General features: G+C 39.4%; 1 protein-coding gene across 9 annotated transcripts in view; it reads left to right on the top strand.

Moving 5' to 3' along the window:
• Positions 1 to 24,372, top strand: part of CUNH4orf19 (chromosome unknown C4orf19 homolog) — a 266,923-nt gene that overhangs the window by 4,983 nt on the left and 237,568 nt on the right. For 2 of the 9 annotated variants that reach the window (XR_009746513.1, XM_061470859.1), the window contains exons 2-4: positions 15,094 to 15,143; positions 17,009 to 17,099; positions 19,826 to 19,880. The gene's annotated coding sequence lies outside the window, so the exon portion shown is untranslated. The other 7 variants (XR_009746508.1, XR_009746518.1, XR_009746516.1 and 4 more) reach the window with 7 other exon arrangements.

The following is a 24,372-nucleotide window of genomic DNA, read 5'->3' on the forward strand; positions in this document are numbered from 1 at the left end:
CAGTGGAAAACAAGCAGTTACTGTCAGCTGTCAGGAACCTGAATAAAGCTTTGTTAAGGGCCCCTCTGTCTCTATTTTTGGTTTGGGTGTGGCATGGAAAAAACAATATTTACCATCTCAGTGGCTGTGCCCTTTGTGTATTTGTTTTCATATTCCCTTTCCCCATGTGAGTTTAGCAGATGTTGCAAGGCTTGATATCAGCCCTCCATTTCTGTTGTCAGTATGTGTATGTCTCCGCTGAAAATTAGTAATGAATAGTCAGTGTCTGCAGCAAAGATACAGAGTCAACCATTTCAGAGGAAAACGTGGATAAAGACCAGAAATACCATAAGATTTCATTTGCAATGTAAATGAAACAAAAGCAACAGTCATCAGGCCTGAACTGAAGACCTCCAGGGGCCTGAGAAGCTACAGCCATGTACAATGTCCAGTTGCTGTCCTTAACATCTCTTTTTAATTTAAAATCACTTGGGAATATTTTCCGTTGCTTTGGATGTATGCACACAGGTTGCTAAAAGGCTAGTCCATATTTACCAGTATACACTAAAAACTAATGCAGAGTGAAATTATCCGAGTTCAATTATCCAATTAATTACCTTCCATAAAAACATGTGCATTCACTTCATGTTTATATAGAGAACAAATATGCAGCTTTGATAATGTGCAGCTGATCCATAAAAAAAAAAAACCCAAAGACAGTTTAAGAAAACAGAGCAAAGCCAAGGACAAAGAACTAGATGCTAGGGGAAGGCCAGCTTGCTGCTTTCACAGCCAATATCAGCACCCAGTATTCATAAAACTACACCCTTAGCTTTATTTCATTTCTCTGCCATCCTTCCATGATAAAGCTCTACACTGAAGTCAGTGTGGCTGGACTTTCCTCTGGAAAGAGTGAGAGCAGACCTAATTAGCTCAGAGCACACATTGCTACCCACAGCTTGCCGGCGGGAGAAGCACTGAGCTAAATCAACCCTATGGCTCTGTGCAGGAGGAAGAATCTGAATCTAGGTCTCCCAAATGCTCTAAGAGCCAAATCTGCCTCTAGAGACTTAACACCCTTTAAAAATCCAGCTCACTGTCAGCAACTCTCTTGTCCTGGGACAATATGTCAGCCTGGCCAATATATAAAGGTCTAACACACAAGCAGCAGGTATTTGCTGTATAACAGAAGTAACTGAGACACACCATTTATAGCCAGGGCATAAACTCTTTGGAAAAGGAGCTCTGCTGGAAATGTCAGCCTGTTTTTAGCATACAGCATCATGAGCAACTCCACTGCTGAAACACAGTCCAGCAAGTCAGACTTAATATTGAAATATTCATTGATAATTTTGGTGAATGCAGTCCATTCTTTTCCACAGGACTAAAAGAAAAAGAAGGGGAAAAAAATAAAAAAAATCCCAAAACAAAATACAAAAACCCACAAAACAACAAGGATTTCTAAACAGGCTCAATGCCAGACAACACTAAGTCTTTTAAGGCAATGAATATTTTTCAATAGCATTCAAGTATTGTACTGAGAGACTGAAAAAGCTTGCAAATACAATCAAGATAAGCAATTCAATAATACTACAGAAATGCAGCTGTATTTCACTGCTATCTCACCATTACCATATCTTAGCCACATTTGGACCTTTTTAATGCAGTGGTCAATACTCCAGATCTGCCTTGTTCTACGCAATAATTATTGTAATTATAACATAAGAACTCTTTGCTCTTGTTCATGAAATCGTTGCATCTAATCATTCCCTTAGCCACCCATCATTACTCAATGTCTGTGAAGGAAATTTGCTTTAAATAACCAAATGGAAAAGCTCACCCGCATTCTAAACAGCTCTAGATTAAATTATCTCTTATGCTTTACACATTAAGTGCTGCATTTAAAAGAAAAACCCTTTGAATAAAAAGGAACTAATGTAAGAGAAAAAGTCACATCACATAAAAGGGTCGTTATTAAGGTATTGTATCCGAGTCTTCAAGATTTTTGAGTGTGACTTTTAATGTTTTCTGTGCTTTTCTGTTTTAAAAAGTTTCTTTATCTGTTTTCACAGTACTTTGTAACTATGGACAAAATAATCCTCTGCTTTTCTACTCTTCACTGACCATTCTTTGTTTGAAATGTTCAGGAACAATGACGTAAAAAAGATGTTTGTTTCCTGCACTTGTTATGTAGGAACAATATAGTGTAGGGGGAGCATCTTGAGCATTAAAACTGGGGGAGAAGACACACACACACAAACAAACAAAAATGAGCAGAGGAAAAATAAATGTATCAAGCATATTAATATCTTGCAGGCTATGCCTTATCTGAAAGCTGATACAGATATAAGCTGATAAGAAAATTACTTATATGGCTTACACAGTTTTAGATGGATTCTTAGGTTCAGTGTATGTATTTGATCATTCTCAAACATCCCAATACTTAACTGAGTCTAAGCAGTTCTACTTATAGCTAAAAGATCATCTCGGAAATAACTCCTTGAGCCAGGCACACCACAACCTTACCGTTCAGAGAAATACCAGATCTAAGCTTTTGGTGCCCCTACATGCTAGGCATTCATCCGAACTGTGAACCACCAATATCTGACCTAACAAACAATATTACCCTTTGGTCACAAAACACACCAACTCTGCCCCCAAATTCTTCTGCCAAGGAAAGGATCTTCTTCAGGTGACACAACACAAGCCATATTATTTATTTGGATTTCATGTCATGATCCAATTAAAAAGCAACAAGGATAAAGAATAATGATGAGAGTGAGAAAATTGATTTCTATACAGGACAACTGGGTAAGGAAAGTTTGAGTTTGAGGTTTATTTTTTTTAAGATGAGCAAAGTCAGGTTTTTCTTTCAAACCAACTCACCTGCACCAAGTATATTGTTCTGCAAGCTTTACATGTAGTTCTCCAACTCCATTCTTCTGTATATGCCTTAGCCCTAACACTGTCTGTCTTATGCACAACCTTCTATTTCTTAGACCTGCAGGAAGCCATAAATTTGGGCAGGAGGCTGAGTGTTCTGATTCATGGTGTTCTTTTTCAGTCTTGCCAGGAACATAAAAGTTTTGGCTGAACAATGAATTTATAGCACGCATTTTGTGGGTTACACTTACATCTCTGTGGAGGATTCACTTTGGGCTAGCAGTAACAAACCAGAGATGCAACTCTTGCAAACTTAAGCTATTAGCAAACAGGCTTCAGTATCTTTTCCTTCTGTTTACATTCCAGTTTGAAGATCCAGTTATGACCTGAAATCTTGTTAAACATACACAAAATACATTTTTCCTGCATCTGCCTCAATTTCCTGTGAAACAGTGAAACCCATATCGGCTCTTTTCCCTGTGGGTTCTGTTTGCCCTTCAACGAGCTAAATTTTCATGTTTTCGCCAACAAACCTCAACAAAATGTTGAGTTGCCTTAACCTGTTAAGCTTCCACATGTTAATTTGCCTTTGTCACACAATTTTCAAGTCTGTGAAGCACTGATTCTTCCAATCTTATGAAAGTATTTTCCATTGTCTGTATCAATGCAGCTTGATGCAAAACGAAGAATCTGCAAAAAAATTGTTTCATAAGGCCAGTGCTTGAGATGAGCCTCAGAAGCACGGCTTATTGCAAAGCTATGGGCTGTACTGTTGTAACAGCTGCATTAAATGAGTATTTGTTAGGATAAAGTAAACCTGAATAAATTTCTCTAAAGTACATTTAGGACAGATAATCAAGCAGCAGTATGCTTTCTGTGCTACAGGGCTTATATTGTTCAGTATCATGCCATGAAAGAACCTAGATTTGTATGTTCTACTCTTGACATGAAATAATCATAGACTAAGATTTCTTTGTTCAGCAAAACAGATTTTTTCTGGCCTGCTTCAGTTCTACTTTATCTCACATTCCTACAGCCTGCAATATTCTTCTGTCGGCAGAACTCACTCTGCAGTGCAGTGCTAATGCAGTTGAACAGCTCACCTAGATACTGGCATAGATTCTCTAACCCAAGGACTGAGTCCATCAAGAGCCACCTGTTTTCTAGGTTTGGCCTTCTGTTTCCCAGTATGTGCAAGTCTCTATTGTCACCCTGCAGGATTTATACTTTATTCAGGCTGCTTTGGTTTTCCTCATCTCCATGGCATCCCCGGTAAGGAGCATAATATACAAAGATATCATAAAAAAAGCATTTTGTACTCCAGGAGATATACAGGTTTTTTTTGAACAAGGCTCTGGAAACTTTGGAAAGGGACTACACAAGTAAATATGCTACCGCCCAGGAAAAGCCACACTCCCTCTCCCAGGCAAATAGAAAAGTTAACTCAGTCAAGTCCTGCAGATTCCAGAGTCCTTCATCCTCAAAACTTCCTCATCACACAGCTCTAGCAACTCATTTGACAGAAGGAAAATTAAGCTTAAGTTGGCAAAACCCCCATTCATTTATGCCAAGAAAATCCCACACAATTTGAAATTAATCAATAGCACAGAAATCCCCTCCCACCTACCACATGGACCCCAGTCTCCAAATATCTGCAATCTCTCTCTCTAGGGTGTTATTTCAAACAAGCCTGTTTGCTGAACTTGCTTCACCTTCCTCCCATGCTACCTTCCCACGTGGAGAGATCTTTTGCTACTCTCCTCCCATGGAATAAACAACACACCTATGTGGCAGATGAAGGGTAAAGCATTATAAAGCCTTGAAATGCCTGACTGGAGAAAATCTCCTCGTGGAGCCAATACTCTTTTCTCCCACTAAGAAACACTGTATTTCTAGTCCAGCAGAAAGCAACACAAACACCACTTAGCACTTGGGTCAATGAGCCCTTTTAAAAGGCCAAAGATATGACTGAAACAGAGCCTGCGCTTCACTTTTTTACTTTGTCCAGGCATTTCTTTTGCTTTCCATGAGGCCTGAAGAGATCTCTATGAAAGCAAAGATCACAATTGATTGCCACAAAGCTTTCCTTGAATGGCTTTTTTGAAGCATCCTGGTGAGATGGCTGAAAAATTCAGAGGTGTTTGTTATTCAGTGTGCAATTACCCAGCTCCCATTATACTTCAGGGCTTTTGCCCCCTCCCTGCAGGATTTCCCTGTATAAAAACGCTGTAGGTGCTTTGCCTCTGAGTTACCTTCAGGTTTTTGCAGTATTTCCTTGTTTGTTTTACAGCAGCATCTACAGGCACCAGAAGTGATAAAAGCCTCATTTCTCTGCCTGTCACCAAGACACCTAATAAGACACACCCTAGCCAAACATCCATTACCAGACTGGATCTAGACTACTGGCATCTGCTCAGTTTAGGGAGAATAAGAAATCATAACCCAATCCCATCTTGCTTATTAGTAAAGAGTGTACTATCCCTGAGAAATCAGTGCTCTGGGTTTTAATCCCTTTGGATTTAGGAGGCACTTAACAACAGATACCTGAAATCCCAACTGATAGGTGGCATCAGGAGGTTATTGCACAATGTCTAGTGGCCACTGCCTTGTGTGGCTTTGACAGCAGTGTATTCTGGTGTCTGCCCTGTGCATGAGGTGGGCTCAGAGTAAACCCAGAGCAGCAGACACTCTTAAAGGTCAATAAAACACCAGGTTTGTGAACCTTAAGTTGCTTTGGACAACGTGGCTGTCAAGCTGTCTTGCTCAGACAGAATAGACCTGCCATGACCGTGCTGCTGCCAAGCCCATACTACTGCCAAGCCCAGGACTTCAGACAGCTACATAGATTCTGCAGAGCAAAATCCTGTACATAATAAGCACTAATATCCCACACAGCTAGGCAGGACTTTTGTGAATTGTTCTGTGTGATGGGGCACATTGCCGCTGGAGCAATGAATAACTCCTGCAGCCCACCCACCACTGGGCAACAGAGAGCACAAGCAGGCAACACCAACAGGAAAACCACAGGCTGCTGGGTGTTAGTCAGGACTCTTAATAACAGAGCTGTCCTCCTCATTTGTTACCCCACCCAAGCGATGCAGCTAATTGCCCTAATAGTAATGTTTGCCACCTGTTTCCCTCTTCTTAGGGTTTGCATATGGAGACATCCTTTCCCTAAGCCCAAGTTCCAAGCTTTCACACTTCTACCATGCATGTAAAACTTTCTATCATCTGAAAAAGAAATGAAAAAAAAAAATCTGTATCAGGGACTCTGTCAAAAGAGCTTGAGGTAGCCAACCTTTTTATCTTTGGTATACATTATGCACAATGTATTCCTTTCCAGAGGCAACAACAGTGATGGGTTTCCACTCACCTTTCCCCACAAAGGTTGTAGCAGAGCCTGGTTTTTTAAGACAATGTCACACCAGTGCAAGCACTGCAATTTAAACAGCAGGCTTGTTTTGCAAACTCCCTTGTTGGTTTCTCACTATTAAATACCACCTTTGTTAGAGGAAGAAAGGAGGATATCAGCAGAGAGCTGCTTCTCTATCCTCTCACCTTTGGGGAAAACCTTGCCCCCCATTGCTGGGGGCCACCAGATGCTGCACTCGGTAGCAGTGGCCAAAAAGACACCTTCAAGACACCCTCAGCTCCACCTGTCTTAGGACAATGCAATGGTTTCAGCGGGTCTCAAGGTCTCTAGTTCACAGGCTCTCTCTCACCTTATAGGCTTGGATTAAGCTTTAGCCACAGCAGACTGGGTAGGTTTTTTCATTACTTTTGGTCATTGTGAATGTTCAAATTAACTTTTTCCTTTTGAATACATACACAGAGAATAGGTGAGAGAAGGGCCATCTCTAAGCAGTAGCTCAGCATCACAGGAATTTAGTTGTTACAGGAATGTACAGTGCAAATCACTCATAAGTCACTTTGGCTGGAAAAAAGTTTTGTTACAGAGAAAATAAAGATGTAAGCTTGATACATTTAAAAGATTTCAAGAGGTAATATGCCAGATAGCACAGTGTGAAAAAGCCTTCTTTTCTGTAAAGGAGAAAAATATCTTATTCCTTCAGACTTCTTCCTCATTTCATCACAATGAGCCCTGTAGACTGAAACTTGATCAGATAGCACAAGGTTTAGAAAAGCACCAACTACAATTTTATGCAGATTTGCCCAGCCATCCTAGCTGAAATGAATTCTGGTGTCTTTTTTACACAAACAAGGCAGAATTTAATAGAATCTAGCAGCTTTCTGGGTCTCCATCAGCAACAAAACCACTTTCCTGTCACTTCGGCATCTCATCTTACCAGCACTGTGATCCAAACCAGTAAAGAAGCTCAGTTCTTTCAATGTCAAACTGGTAACCTAACAAGGAGCACAAAACCTAAGCCCCGATGTTTTTTCCCAGGGGTACAAGAACCTCACAGCACTCTCAAATAGGGAAAGACCATCACAAAGATCATCTTATAAAGTTAAGGGAGAAATTGTCTTTTCACAGAGAATTTTAAAAAGCAACTACAAACAAAAATGTGTGTTTTCTCAACCAGCACAAAGCTACATTTTCTGTGGCTTCTGAAAACCAGACTTACCATTCCATACTCAGCCTCATTACAACGTACCGTTTGAAAAAAATGCATACAATAAATGTGAATGTCTTCAGATGTCAAAATGTTGGGCAAGTGTGGTGTAAATCACCACAACAAAAGACCTAGAACACTGCCATGCAAAGGACAGGACAGACCCTTATGGGCTCCGGTGTCTCCAGTCTGTATACATGTTCTGCCACTATGAACTGAGAAACAAACAGCTGAGGGGGAAAAAGTCCTTACCATTAGGGATAATACTCATTTTTAGTTCCCACAGATCACTTAAGCCCTTAATTAGAGGTGATTTGTAAAAGATAATTATTGCATCAATACTGGCTTTCGGATGGGTAATGAAGGTCCAGGATTTTAAGTGTAACTGATCTAAACATAAAAATAAATTAAAAAAAAAAATCATTTCAAAACCGGGGAACCATCCAACCAGGGAACCATCCATTGTGAGAATCAAATCAAATTACTGAAGGACTTACTTAGGTTAATCATATCTGATTGTACTACAGATAAAGGAAGCCTTTGTTATAGACTTAACCATCCTCAGCAACTCCAAATTTAAGGAAAGCTCATTCAAGATGTGATACATAGCATTTGTTAGTATAAAATCAAAGGGAATACTAATTAACTATAACCTTTGCATTGACTCTTTAAAATCCCAGGAATACATACAAATTACACCAGTTAGTTAATTTAAACCCACAACAGAAAATAAATACCTGAATTTGAGGCCTTCTTTGCAGATGAAGTGTTCAAAGACTGCAAACAGTAAGGAAGTCTCTTATTATTTAAAACTATCCCTTTGGTTTCATTCCTGCATTTGCGGATTGCAAGTAAATACCAACACCTGGCAAACCCCAAGGAAGCCAGTCTCACACCAGGGCTCTGCAGGGGTCTCTCAGCTAAGGAGATGTGAGAATCCAACCCGGATAAAATACTGCAGTGGCACAGCTTCAGCTGCAAAACCATTGCTCAGAGCAGCTTGTGGAAAGACAAATGTGTACTACACACACAGCTCTAAAAAAGAAATGTGTTGCACTGGTGTAGTTAAACCGAAGCAATTTTGTACATAAGAATGAGGCACTGATTTAAAATTGGTTTATCTTGATTAGTTTACTCTTGCTTCATAAGAGTGCCATTTCTGTGGGCAAACAAGGTTTCAGTCTTAAATAGATGCTTGGACTGTCAGATTCACAGGATTAGCAATCTTAAAGAATAGGTTGCAAGAAAAAGTAATTTCATGCTTTGAAAATAATTTTTATTTATTTCAAATGCTTGGAAACTAGACCATCACTCCATAGTCTTACCCAAATGTTGATGTCGTCAATGCATTTTAAAGTAGTTTTTAGTTCAGTTAAATAAAGAGAACAGATGCTGCTGAAAAAAATGCCCAGTAAGAATTTCTATTTCTAGATAAAACTGCTTTAAATGCATAACCAGTTCTTCTAACTGTGGGATGTGATGCACACGACTGAGTTTATAGGTGTTTAGTGAGAGTTTCATGCCATTTATTATGTCACTGTGAGCAGTCAGCACAAAGATAATGATACAAATATAGAAGAGTGGGCCTATAACCTTCACTTCATCTAATTAACAAAGTATATAAATAGCATAAGTCATACTCAGTAACATTTGCTCTGGGCTGTAACAGCGTTTACTTTCCTTCTAAAAAGTTTTGTCTGCCCAAATCACAAAAAGTCCTATTTCAGTTTTCTTAGCTCAGATGAGCGTACACACAAGGCAGCCATTCAGGGGATATTTTCTATATTTAAACTCTGTCAACAAAAGGTTCTGTAACCTAAGTCCCATCCAGGCCATAACATGATCTTAAGAAAGTTAAATTTGATCAGAGTGGAAAACTGTGGCAGAAAGAGAAGAGCTAAAAATTAGGTCAGTCTGATTGAACTGTAGTAGCTTGTCTGAAAAACACCTTTGCAACTCACTTTGAAAGGGCACCAGAGACACTAGGGAAATGTTTTCATTTTTAAAATCACCTTCTTCATTTCTGCCTGCTTTGCTAAGAAGACTTCCAGAATCTTCATCTTTGCTACTGCCTGCTTTGCTCAGAGAAATCACTGCTGATATATCCTCCTTTATTTTGCTGGAGGATGAAAACATTGCTACCATTAAAGCTAGAACTTTCAAATGGACCAGGAGAAGCTAGCTTCAGCAGGATTTTATGTGCCTTTTAAGCCCTTATGGGCACATTAAAGTTTATCAAAAACGTCTTTGCTTCTTACCCAAAGGAGCTATCCTACTGAAGTCAGGTCTTGGGTGTGGTTTACACAGTGTGCTAGCTGCACAGGAAGCAGGAGAAAAGGGTAGACCTGTTGACTACTTTGGCAATGCAGCTTTCTGACCTTTGTGGACAGCTCTACGCCTCCCTCACACTTTTAGTAACTTCAGGAAAACCAATAAGCCTCCAGTAAGCATCATTAACACTTCACCTCACTGACACCAGCTCCAGCCTTGGCTCTCCAGCACTAGGTGCTCTGAGAGATGCAGATAACCAGGAATCTGTCAGCCGAGCTCCCTTGGACTGCAAACCTCCACCCCCTAGATGTCACAGGGGTGTTCAAACTGTGGGTACAAGTATTTTTTAACAAATTGCAGAACAAATATATGTGGCAGAGCATATATTGTTTACACTGATTACTGATATAAAATAAGCTACATAAATGTAGGCCAACTATAAAATAAGGATCCATTCATTTGTTCCACTCAATACCATACTTCCTAAGAAAGAGGAATCCTGGCTTCACCCTCTCAAAAAAAAACTCGTTTTCAAAAGGAGGATGTACCCTGCCAAAAGCAGGAAAAAGAGGCAACAGCCACTGTGACTCACTTCTCTTTCTAATTAGAGGAATGCACACCATTAAAAATGAACTTGTATAGTTCACAGCTTTCCATACACCAACCACTGCAAGTGGGAATATATATATATATGCACATAACAGAAGTGATGGGGAAAACCTGCTCCCAAGCCAGTATTTGCTAGCACTGAATATTCAAAATGTCATCTGAAGCACCTCTATTCCTCATTGGTTCATTCTTTGTCTCAGTGGAATATTCACACAATTATGTACTCTAACCATAGAATGATACGGGTTGAAAAGGACCTTAAAGCTCATCCAGTTCCAATCCCACTGCCATGCGAAGTGACACCTTCCACTAGACCAGGTTGTTCCAAGCCCCATCCAAACGGGCCTTGAACACTGCCAGAGATGGGGCAGCCACAGCTTTACTGGGCAATCTGCTCCAGTGTCTCCCACCCTCATAGTAAAGAATTTTTCCCTTGTAACTGACATAAATCTACCCTCTTTCAGTTTAAAGCCATTACCCTTTGTTCTTTCCCTACATGCCCCTGTAAAAAGTCCCTCACCAGCTTCCTTGTAGCCCCCTGTAGTCCCCTTTAGGTACTGGAAGGCTACTCTAAGGTCTCCCCTGAACTTTCTCTTCTCCAGGCTGAACAACCCCAACTCTCTCAGCCTGTTTTCAGAGATGGGCTCAAGCCCTCTGATAACTTTCGTCTGGTGATCCTCTGGACTCACTCCAACAGGTCCATGTCCTTATTGCATTGGGGGTCCCGGAGCTGGATGCAGGACTGCAGGTGGGGCCTGACGAGAGCACAGCTTCAGAAGGGGAGAATCACCTGCTGGTCACTCTTCTTTTGATGCAGCCCAGCATATGTTTGGCTTTCTGGGCTGCAAGCCCACACAGCCAGCTCATGTTGAGCTTCTCATCAACCAACACCCCCAAGTCTTTCTTCTCAGGACTTCTCTCAATACATTCTCTATCCAGCCTGTTAGTTGTGCTTGGGATTGCCACAACCCACACTGGGGCACTTGGAACTATAATGAACAAGTCCCACCCTGAAGCTGGGGCTGGAAGTGTTTTCCAATTTTATAAGCAAATACTAAGCAGATTGGGATTCTTTCAACCACACATCTATGTAATGAAAATTATTTCAAATGCTGCAATAGAAGAGTCATATTCAACTAATTATAGCTCAGAACATTTTGCTACTGCATCTACTGGGAAAGAAATTCCAGTCCTCAAAGTAAGTTCCTCAATTTTTATAGCTTTCAGCAAAATACATTTCTTACCTTTACTCGCACAATCTTTACTATTTAGCCATTTATAAAAGTTAGTTTTTGAGCAAATCTCTAATCTTCTGACTGGTAGAATTGTAGCTGCAATGTGTTTCCTCAAGGGATTTTTCTACTTACAGAATCAATCTGCAATCTTCTCACTGTCTGAATTATAGCCTGTGATTCAATGTCACCCATATCCACATCTTCAAAAACATGAATGGAGGGAAATCCCAGTTCTGCAGGTGGCTCCCCATGGCTCTTTGCCATCAGAAGAGCTTATGAGAGTGAGTTACACTCTTCAGAAACCTTCATATTTTTTGTAGCTAAATTAGATGTTGTTTTGTCACCACTGCCTGAAAATAGCCAGAGACTGGGAGATGGCTGGGTGTCTGTGAATACTGCTTACAGAGTTGGGTCATAAGAGACATATCTGCAACCCAGATAAAAGCTGGCAAGACTGGCTCATCACAGTTGCATCAGGTAGTGCATGCCACAAGTTTTAATGAATAAGATAGTGGAAGGAGAAGACATCCACAGTACAGTACACACATCTTCCCTTCCCCTTCACCAGCAAATACATGACTTGTTGTAAGAATATGGACAACACAAGCTGCCTGGTAACTGAAAGCAAGGAAAAGATCCATGGCAGACCTGCAGAGAGGGACTGCAGAAGGCAGAGCATCCACGAAACTGTGTGAGGTCATTGCTTTCAGCATGCCCTTGGCTCTACCCAGCTGTAAGTCCCATCCTACTGTTAGGTGACACCATAGCATTACAGCCAAGCACTGAGCCTCAGTGTTTTTCAGTACAGCACAAAGAGCCTGAAAACAAGCCTTCCTCACAGTGCATCCCCATGACACTCCTCGCATAATGGCGAGATGGGTTGATCAACTAAAGGCAGGGCATGACTTGCAGGTAAGTCCCTCCCTTTAATTTGTCAGATGCTTCAGTAACTAAGCAATAAAATATCACAGAGCTAAGTCTAGCACTCAAATACCAGTGGTTTACAGTCCAGCTTTTACCATGCTTAAGAACCTCACAAGTTTCTTCCCCTAGGAGGAAGGCCCACTGCTGTGGAGAAGGCATGGTAGACCATACAGCAATGAAGGCTGTAAACTGCAGTAAATTTTAGTTCACATTAACACATGCTGTGAATCCCAGTAAATAGGAGTATAAGAAAGGCAAACTCTTCCACTGTCCCTACACTGAAAATGGCCTTATCCAGTACTGATATGAGGCCAGCACCTGGGGATGATGATTTATTTTTTCAGCCATCTCAAGGTCAAAGCCCAGGGTGTGCAACACAGCATTTACACAAAGTCATGCTAATGAAATCAGGCTGATGAATTCATTTTTACCTGATAAAATGCTGCCAAGTATAGCTTTAATAACAATTTTTAGAAATTATTAAAGTCTTTTGATTAAAGCTGTTATATATAGATGAGAAAGCTAAAATATTTATTCTACAGTTAAATGAAAAAATGCTCTCTTACAACAAACACAAAGACCCAGCGCACCAGTTGCCTGGTGTGTGGCACTCCTTGTGAACATTTCCCAGCACTACCAATGTCAGTGCTGGGCAGGACAGCTATAAGTGTGTTCAAATATTTAAAATCAGAAGAAGCATTTTTTTTGACTGAAATTTGTTAACAGATGGTTTTGTTTTGGCATGAGTGTTTAAAAGCAAGGATCCTGGACCTTGTCAGTATATGAGCACTATAGGGAAAGGAACAGAAGTGTGAAGATTTTGCCTAATTAAAATGTGCATTGGTTTGACTTGCACTCTTAACACTCAGTCAATCTGAAGTTCCAGATAAGTATTCATCAATGCACTTACCACAGGTCTGGTAACGTTATCCTGAAACTTAGATGCCCAATTCTCCTTGGGTGTCAGATAGGTCATCCACACTAACGAAAAAGACTCATCCATATAGAAAAGCTCAAAGAATGCTCTGAATAACTCTTTCTTCTATAAAAAAGCTGCATTTCTCAGTATACATTTTTCAAAGTCTTCTAGCTGCCTGGGCAACTAAATCCTACATTTCATCGTAAACTAAAAGGGAAGTGTAACCAATTTGATTTATAACATAAATACCAGGGAATATTTCATCGGATGAAAAAAGGGACTAGCTCAGAATGGAGGAAATCAAGATTCTTCCCCCAGTATAACTAGTTCTGTTACTAAGGGAAAGAATATAATGAGGTTTTCCTAGAAAACATCAAACACTACCCAGCACCACAACAGTGAAAAGGACAAAATCAAGTATAAGTTTAAAAAGTTAAAAGTTTTAGGGGAATGTAAGTCTTCAAACTCAGAGCCTTAAGCAATGTTTGTTGTGATGCAAAAGCTGCATAATACCGGCTCCCCAAGGGGTGTTTGCACAGCTTCTTCAGAGGTACCTGACTACAGCACTGAACTGGGATCTGACCCCGTCTGACAGTTTGTGTATCTGTTTATACATAATAAAGTAGAATTAAAACAACAAGAAAAATCAAACAACAGAGACATATTGCTGGTGATCCACATTGCAGGGACAGTTTTGAAAATATAAGCTGTTCTGTTTTTTAAACAGAGAGACAGGATAGATCTACTAGATATATTTTATTTTTTTTTCCATATTATAATTAAATCCCATATCATGGAAAACAGAAAAAAAAAACTTTCAGTTTCCCCCACAAGTTTTCTGTAGCAGCCATTATTAATGCCTTTGTTAAGCAGAACTCGGGTAGAACCAAGTAAACAGGAGCTAACCTGCTTCTCCTTTGTGGCTCTGATCTGGGTGTCCAAAGAAGGATTTGTTGCAGTCATTGGCTTGCCACCTGCCTGAGGCATTCGACTGTATCTAGCACAACGATGTGGAAAGCATTCATGAGTAAATACACAATAACATTCATATGTTTACAGCTTCTGTGAAAGGTGTGGGTAGGGCGATTTCTCTACTGTGTTTCCAGAGCAAGTCAAACCCATTAATTAAATTAATGCTCTTGTCCTGCATCAAAAGGAAAACCAGAGCCTGCTTGATGGGCACTGACAGCTGCAGGAACCATGAGCTGGTTTTGTTCACTCCCTCCCCTTATTTGTTTTTGAAGCATCTGGGTAGGTTGATTTCTCAGATTCTGATCATATGAAAATCTGCATGTCTTCAATTTCTATAAAGAAAGTAAAGGAAGCTGCTCCATGCAGAGTGCGATATGGCAGAATGTCATGGTTTCTCAGTGCTGGCTGAATAGTGACTACAGGAATTTCGTACCTGAACATCTCTGTGCCCAAGAAACTTGCAGGATGAAGCTGTAAAAGGTTCTGCTCATAAGACATTTCTTATCTAGTGATTATTTTACTTGTCCTGACAACAAAAACTTTAGCATGAGAAAGCAGTACCTGAGGAACAGTGTAATCTACTGCAACAAAGAAATTTTTTTTAACAGGCTCAGAGAAATTGCCACAAATACCTTCTTCTAAAGGGAATATAAATGTGTCCGTATTGCCATAGACATAGTGATATATGCAAATAGCAATACACCAGTATGTTCTTTTCTTCTAGGTTCTTCAAACAGGAGATAGATTGCTGTCATTTTGGGCTGAAATCTGGAGGTAAGCAATCAGAACACATTCAACACCCAAGCTAAGAACAGGAAACTTATACAGAAGTGGAAAATTTTGGATGCTGAACTTTCACCCTTGGCTTCTGGGAGACTTTTACTAATAAAGAACTATATAAACTATATAAACATAGACAGAGTATATTGACACTGTATCACCTGCCCAGCAGAGCCATATGCTGCTGCTACAGACACTGCCAATAAAGATCAAAGCTTCCCTTGCATTAATGAGCTAAACATGGGTGGTTTATGTTTCATACCATGCTGTAGATATATATTGACCTCTATGAAGTGTAAGAGCTGTTAAACAGTGCTCACTCGAATGTTAACTGGTGCATGGTGTCCCAGTCACATGCTTATGTTCTTCATGTTGTTAGTGACAAGTTTCAGATTTACATGGAGCATAATGACAGAATTCAAGAATTAGGGTACTGATAAATACAGAAAAAGTCACAGAAAAACTTGCTGTATTCAAGAGATTGATAGAATAACTAACCTCAACATGATTATATTTCCTAGGTACTCTTCATAAAGAAAGCTGACTATTCATTTTTTTTTCTCCTCAACTTCCCCAGTAAAGCAGAACAGCTATAGTTACCTACATCTTCACTTCTGCTCATCCCTATAGATCCTAGAGGAGAAGTGTGTAGTTTTACAGTTGACAGATTATTTCTTCACTCCAAGCATTCACAGAAACAATTTATGATTTTCAAAATCAGCTTTGATTTGACAAAACTTCTCCCTCTCATGACCTTGCAACAGAATCTTAAGGGCTTTGATTCTACTCTTAGCAAGATCAATCAATTTTTACCTCAACATGCAGCAGGCCTACATTTTATACAGTATCCCTCATACAAAATGTATCTCAGCTTGCCTTGTGCAAAGAGCACATTAATACATCCATATGTAAACAATTACAGTGAAACACATGGGCAGAAACACAAAGAATGCATGGAAATCAGAGGCTTATTCCACTGAAACCTGAATTGAGATGAAGAATTAAACTGATCAAAAAAGCCCCCCCAAAAAATAGTCAACAGAGTTTGCAGCAGAGAAAGTATTTGTACAATACCACAAAAGCACACATAGGGCATAGCCAAGGCTTTAGGGAAGGGAAGGAAACTGTGAGGGGAATGCAAACCTCAGGACATAAATTAAAACCACTGTTGAAAGCTAAACGTTTTCTGAAACTGTCAGAGGCAGCATGGAGTTCTAATACTTTAGACGAACAAAGGAAAACAAGTAATGGCTACAACCAGCTTGGAAGACCAAGTTATGAATTTTGGAAAGAAAAACTTAAATCTCTGGATTTATTGAGTAAAACATATTAGTTTTCTTTAATCCTTGGGGGAGGGAAGTTCTTTTGTGATGAAAAGTGCTGGTCAACTTCACACAATATATACAACAGAGAAACTGCATGGGCGCTTGAAAACTTCAGCGTGAGAGCTCGTAACAAAGCATGGACCAGAGCAACCGCTGTCCAGCCTAAGCGGAGAAAGCAAGGCCCCAGTCACACTTCAAGCTGAGGACTAATACAACTTAAAAAAAAAAAAAACAAACCAAAACAACAACAAAACAAACAAAAACGACAAATCCCCCATCCAACTAGGAGATTCAACAGCAGCACTAGAAGATAAACATGGAAATAATTGCTCAGTGCCCAAGAGGTTAATATTGTCCAGCACAAAATACACTCAGGATCTGAAGCGTACCCATGGTCTATGGCAAAGTAGGCTTAGGATACTGCAGTTAGATTTTGATATCCTTCTTTGATATAGCATGTTTTTCAACAACTAAATGAAATAGAAAATGCAAATAGGAGCTTCTATGGGCCTAATGACTTTGTTTAAATTACAGGTTATTTTGGAATGTGAAAACTACTTGTTGCTGGCATCCATGACAACCATGTAGATACTGTTCACTTACTTTAACATTCTACACCAGCATGGTAAGCCATATTTCAAAGATCGGGTTTCAGGGCACTTGTGTCATGAAGTAAGCTGGAATGATTGGGTGTGTAAAGGCTTCGTGTTTCTGTCTCAAAAAGAGTAATATAGAAAGTATTAAACAACTTAAGCAAGCAGGATGTGGCAACAACCCTTGATTTATGAACACTGTTTTACACACCAGACAAGTATTAAGTTTCCCAGAATATCTCAAAAGGGATGTTGCTAAGCAAAGATGATGGCAAAAAGAGTATTTAATTAAGATGTCTGAATGTGATTTGCAGGACTAACAGCCACATTCCAAACTATCACCAAGCAGAAAAGGAAAAAGCTCCAAATACAATGAAAAGGGGATATTTTTAACTCAAGTTAAAGTACAAATATAGAATGGTTTATGCCTGATCCTGCCTGCCATGGAGAAAATGAACTACTGGTTCAATTGAAAGCCAGCTTCTACATATATTCTTCTGTTAAATATCCAGCATTTGAGACTGAGTTTTTGGCACTTATTTTAACATTACAGGCAAACTGTTTCACTAATGCATTGCTTTTCCTTTTCCTTAAAGAAAACACACACTCCACTTTCGGGTCAAAAGCCAGTCACATGCATCAGACAGACAGAAGTTCACAGTGAAACCAGTTATCACTTGACATGATGTAATGGGTAAGCTTACAACTTACCAACAGCTATGACTCCCACCAGCTCTCCTTTTTGGCATTTTCAGTTTAAATTTACAGAGAATTACAGAAAGGTATTTCCAAGAAGACTAAAAGTAAACAAGCCAAACCCAACTATAAAAAAAAAAAACTATAGCTAACCTACTACCTCAAAATCTTTTAAACAGAAAAAAGCAATTCACAGCAGATAAGAACGTACTGTAAAGTTTAGTTAAACTGGCTCCCTCTTTTGCATTTGTTAAATAAAATTGCATCCTTCCAACAAGGGGCAAGAGGCCATGGACTTTGTTAGTAATTTTACTTTCATTGCACACATAAATGTTTAGGCCATGTCTTACACAAAACAAATATGGACATCAAGACAGAATTACACTGTGAGATTAATTAGAGACTGGACCAAAAATTACATGGAAGATTCTACTTGGTAATTAATAATGACAGCTATATCAAACACAAACAGAACTGAGGTCAAGAGAGACATGACACCAGTAAAGAGGTTGCATAAAAATAGGAACATACAGTGACTCATTCTTGAAGCTTTATTATTGACTCCATCTAAAGTACTGACAGCACCTTTAACAGATGCACAGAAATATTCTCAACCCTTTTTAACTCTATGATAAGATCAAATAGGGCTATAAATCTCCAAAGTGCTGCACAAACACTAAGCTCCAAGAAGGATATGAAAAGGTAGTATACAAGACAAGGACTTGCTCCAGGGCAACAGAGAAATGCAATGAATCAAGGGTTCCCAGGTTCTCCTTAGCACCTAATTTTGCATTTAGGTTTCAGCCATATTTCAGGCATTTAATATAAAATCTTTAAATATCACCCATGGGTCAGACACTATACATTATTGTCTTCTTGACTTTGTAGGCCATCAGCAATCATGAAGCTACTTATACAGCCAAGGGTACTTTCAAATCTGAAAGCTACCAGTGAAATTTATGAGAACTTTTCAGAGGTTATCCATAAATGCTGAAAAGTATAATTGCAAGGACTATGTATGCAAAGACAGTATAGCATAAACAGCAGCATCAGCAACAGCCCTGAATTTGCCTTGTTCTGTTCCACCCCAGCCACATTACCTACAGATGCGGAATTCAGGAATGAACTGCCTTGGTTTAGATCCTAGGACAGTTCTGCTGAAAGGGATCTCAAGGCCAGTAAAAACCCTCTCTCTCAGAAGGAAAGTCTTGCAGATTTCAAGAACGGTGCTTGTAATGTAAGCTGCACTGAGATTTTTAAAGTTCTTGTCACTCAAGCAGAGAGATGCTGAGAAAGAAAGCACATGGCCCAAATTCTAAAATTCACAACAAAATACACTGCCCATTTCACAGACGTGAACTCAACTTGGTAATATAACAGGTTTGTGTGCACATACAGATCCACATGAGCAAACACTCACATTCCACTCACTACAAGAAATACAGAAGATACTAATATTTTTAATATCTGCATTGTTTCATTCTAATTCTGTCATTATCTCATTAACTCATCTGTCTCTCTGTAAATTCTTAATAGAAAACATTTTTCTGAATTTTCCATTTAGCCTGGAGTGCACATATCTGAAAGAACAGCTTTCCCAATAATGATATTAAGAAATGCCTCTGGCATTGCAATAAATTCCAAAGTTTGTGAAAATCTGAAGGATATGCTGTGACAAGCATACAGTGAAGTTCTAGCTGATACTGTAACTATCCGGGTTCCCAGCAAAGAAGAAAATAAATCCCATAATACTGCATATTTGAAAGTTTTCTAATTTTATTGTTGTTTAAAGTATAAATACTTCACATGAATCCTAATCCACTGTAGCAGGCAAGCTCATGCTCACTTTAAGCAGGTTAGCATTCCAGTTCAGCTCAAGGGGATGAGCATGCTACTCCAGTGATTTGTTTGATCATTGTCTAAATTAAAAATTCACAACGGCACAAAGAGAAGTTGTTATATTTCCACATTGTTTGCAATAGTCAGCCTATCCCTCAAGGGTATCCTTCTTACATGTGTGGGCATATGAAGAAACCACTTGCCAAGTGTTTTACTATTGCAGGATGAAGACATTTAAACCAAACCTTTCAAGCAGTCGATGGAACACAATCTGAAAGGTAGGGTTATTTATTTTTATTCTCCTTATGTATGTTTAAAACTTACTGGCCATTCACTATTGTAACTTCAGCACTCCACAACAAAAAACATCACTGGATTATTTTTCTCTCTGCAGTACTCCACCATATTTTCTATTGATGATACTCTGCTGCTACAAGCACTGCTGACAGAACAGCTTCTGAACTAGGACTCTTTCCAACCCCTAATATTTCTAATGTAACAAATAAAAGCTTCCACTCTGAAGTTTTGAAAGGATACTGGAAAGAACCACTACAGGAATACAAAGTTGACTCATTCTAAATCAGTTAACACAGGTGGAAAAGGCAGAAGAAAATGTGGGAATGTAGGCAAATGAGGGAGAGTACGCTGACTTCTGACAGTTCCCTTACAAAGATCTGCAGGTTATTCCATTAAAGGGTCAAACACAATATCCTGACACTTTTAAGAAAATTCCTTTTGTTACTTACTTGGGTTTTTTTTACAGAAGAGAATCATTGACTCATACTAACTGCTTACAGCTTTATCCAATTTTCTTTATGTTAAGAGAGGCTGATGTTCTGAGCAGTACACCACCAACACCACAATGCCTGTCACTAGCAGTATTTCGGATCATATGAATAAATGAGAAGCATTTGAAATATTCAGGGCAAGATGATTTTTGGGGACACAAAGCTACAACTGAATGCCACAACTAAGGTCACATATCCTGCCTGGCCTCAGTCCTGCCTAGAGGCACATACACAAAAACCTCCAATACCTGCTTGAAGCAATCTCCATAGACATCCAGGCCTACTTTCAGAATATTGCTCCCTGAAGTAAAAATGTATGTCATACCTGAAGGATAAAGGCCTGGAAAACTCCAGCAATGTCTCTTCATGCGCACTGCCAAAAACTCAACAGGGCCAAAAAACATACAAAAACCCACAAATCAAAACTGCTCACGAGGTATCTCCCAGATGACCTAAAGATTTCAATTCTTTCAATTGCATTTTTTTAAGGTTCTGCTATCTATAGCTCTCAAATTGCTGCAGAAGGCCAATAAATTGTTTCTGGGTTATCACTGCTGCACAGAACTCATAGGCAAATACAAGAGGCAACAGCTTCCAGCAGGTGAAGGATCAATGAAGAGCTTGATATCATAGCATCATACAGCATGCTGCTATGCTGCAAGCTAGTGGCAGCTACATACATAATCACATAACATAGCCGGGAAGCAGTCTGGCTTGCCAAGATTTTCTCACAGACTAAACCTGTGGCAGCATACTGTAGTTTTCATGCTCATTGTCTGCTATTTTCAACTTTTCTGACATCCTAAGTAGAATTTCTCATTGACATCAGCATCCATAGAACTGATACAATAAAAAGTATATTATTTCAGAAGGCTAAAAGAAAAAAAGGACACCTTTTATATATATATATTCACATATATATATCTTCCATTGAAAAACAACCCACATCTGGAAAATATTTCTGTGTTTAAGCAGACTTAGTCTTCAGCTGCAAATGGCAATCTAAGGAAAAGTTACTTCTGAGCCAAAAGACAGAATACAAACAGCTCCACAACCAGTTGTGCTCACATGCAAGATTCAAGTTGAAGGATTTGTTTGCTTTCCTGTCAGTACTGCCGCAAAAGTCAAACTGCAGTTTCTGGCTTGTTCAGCCCCAGAGTAACAGACATTCTGAAAGGCAGATTCTGTCCTTAATTTGGATTCTCTCAGTCCCCTCTGGTGAGGGTGCAGGAAACTAAAGCCACAGCAAGGCCAAAAGAGAATCTGCTTCGTATTCACACTGCCCTGTGGATCCTGCATTGCTACAGGATCTTAGGGACCACCATAACAGTTCAAAAAAGTGACCTGAGTGACAAGCAGTAACCAGATTTTCAGCTCAGTACTTAACTTTGGTACTACTTCATGTTTAAGTCACACATAAGTATTGAGGTACCCCAGTTATGCCCCAGTAGGCACTCTAATTCATCAGTTTGCTCAGCAGCATCTCACATGCAGTCAAAAAGGGATATAGTCAATAGTAAACCTGTCAAAGGCTGAATGCAGCTGCAGACCCTGACATATTGTTTTCTTCAAACATACCTTTCTGACCTCAGCATTTGCCCTTCTTCAAATTCAGCTAAAATTCCAATCTGATCTTTCATCAGCAGCAGCAATGCATTTCAACTATTGCTGTCTTTAGCGTATCTTTGCCCTCTGCAACTGCTGAATTTTCTCAGTCCTCAAAATTTACCAAAGCTGTTAATATATCAATGGATCAAACATCATGCTTATGTTCTCTTTCTCCACACTTTGAGACCTAAGTTTATTGAGCCCTGTAAAGTTATTAAGTCCTTCTTTGTTACCTCATCATTAATCCAAAGGTTAAAATCTCACTTCAGCTAGCCCTGTAGACAGAAGTAGAAGCATCTGTAAGAAAGCTATCACAAGACCTTTAATTTTTCTGATTTCCTTTATATTTTAAAGATGTCTGAGACACCTACTGGAGGAAACTAAAAAATCACCAGATTTGGATTTGTACGTAGTTTCTATGCCAGCAGAAATGGTTCAATCATTAGGAAAAAAAGAAAGTGTAAAGAACAATAGCATACATATAAGACCCTCAGTGTTTCCAATGAAACAGACAACTAGTCAGAAATCAGTCAGTGGAGGGACTCGATTTATTTTAAGTAATCTGAAATGCCTCCACTGGTTTCAGTGTATGATTGTCTCTCAAGTAGGCACACAGAATACGAATGCACCCCATATTAAAGGCTCGTGGTCTTCAGGATGCTCAGACCAGTCTACTAAGCAGTGTTGGAATTGCAGAATATTAGTGAAGCAGGATAGAGAACTCTGAATGTAGGTTTGATTCTCCAGCTAATATAACAAGGGGAAATACCTAGGACAGGCGTTAGTTAACAACTCAAAGTACAGATACTTTTAGCAAGAATCAGGAAGCAGGCTCTTGTGAAAGTACAGAACAGGAACTACGTGAGAAGACAAAGAACTGAGCAGTATTTTGGAGTATTCAAATATTTCAGAAATTATTAGGAGCAAATAACAGCTTTCAACAGCTACGCTAAATTGATGTGCACATGGAAGAGAACTTCAAAATTATAGCTTTTATTTTCACTGCAACATCTTTGTAAGATATCTCATATTCTAAAACATTAAAATACAGAACTTGAACATATGGCATGCATCAGTCATCATGCACTTCTCTTTCAGCAACCTCATGCAAGCAAGTCAAACAAGTTCTCTGTATGGCATCTTCCTACTGTTACTTTGAGAAGTGCCTGACACATAAGAATAATGACCCTTTAACATCCATAACCAGGACATCAGTAGTTGTGTTTCCAAAGCTGAGAAGCAATTAATGAGACAATTTTACTAACAGGAAGAGAAAACTTCTTGGACTACCATGGATGGATTTCCCACACATAGAAGAGGTACTATAAACACCTAAGGATAGGTACATGAATATAGAAGTACAGCCTTAAAACCTAACTTGACCTGCCTTATTTTTAATCACAAAGATTATGGCATAAAAATGACAAGCTGTTTACTCTAGCTAAATCTAAGTTGTCTTGCAAGGCTGGACAAATGAGTCATGTTTTTCTCTTTAGAAGATTCACTGCATCACGGAACATGAAGTCTCCGCTGTTCTCAGGAGGAATGTCACAAATCAGCAGCCAGTGCTCAGTTTTTACCAGTACCACTGCTATGCCAGTGGGAACCAGATTCTCTGCAGCATGATTCCCAGCTAGCAGAAGAAGTTATCCATATGACCTGTCCTCAGAGGCCTATTCAAGATTCCATTTCACTAAGCCTAGGCCAATCTATTGTATATTACACAGGTATCATCCAGTCAGGATGAAAAATAGGCATTTTAAAGGACTCTTTTTTATTCCAACTCCATTATTAATTGTGTTCATTCTAATACTTTTAGCGTCTTAGTAACACTTTGGTGAATTTCAAGAACAAAGCCCCAAACTGAAATTTACAGCATACTCTGGAAGTCAATATACTCCACATTTCCACCCAGATGTCCAGCTAACTAAAGCTAGATGTCAAACACCTGGGTGCCCATTTTGATGGACATACCAGAGCTTCTATCTTCTTGACAGGTCTCAGCAAAACATCTCCTGCGAGCTTATCCAGGAATTGTAAAACAAGCAGAGTATACGTATTAGAAATCAGGAAAAGCTGTTCACCCAAAGACATCATAGAACAGGGAATCCAAGTTAAGAGCAGGAATTCATAAGTTAATATCCACATGTGTCTATGCCAGGAGGGACAAGTCTGGATACCCAGCCAAGTCTGCTGAGAGTTTATGAACCCCCTGCCCTAACGCGTGACTACAGCAGATTTCCTGTGGCCTAAAACCAAGTGGTATTGCTGAGGCTTCAAAGGCTGGCATCTCACAAAGACTAACAGCAAGTGTTCAACCTAAAACAAAGCAGCCATAACAACTCTCAGTTAAAACCACAAAGGAGACAGTGAT

Source organism: Pezoporus flaviventris, unplaced genomic scaffold, assembly GCF_033815535.1.
Source record: "Pezoporus flaviventris isolate CSIRO_AGI_PZ_B2104156 unplaced genomic scaffold, CSIRO_AGI_Pfla_v1 ptg000002l, whole genome shotgun sequence".
NCBI lineage: Eukaryota > Metazoa > Chordata > Aves > Psittaciformes > Psittacidae > Pezoporus > Pezoporus flaviventris.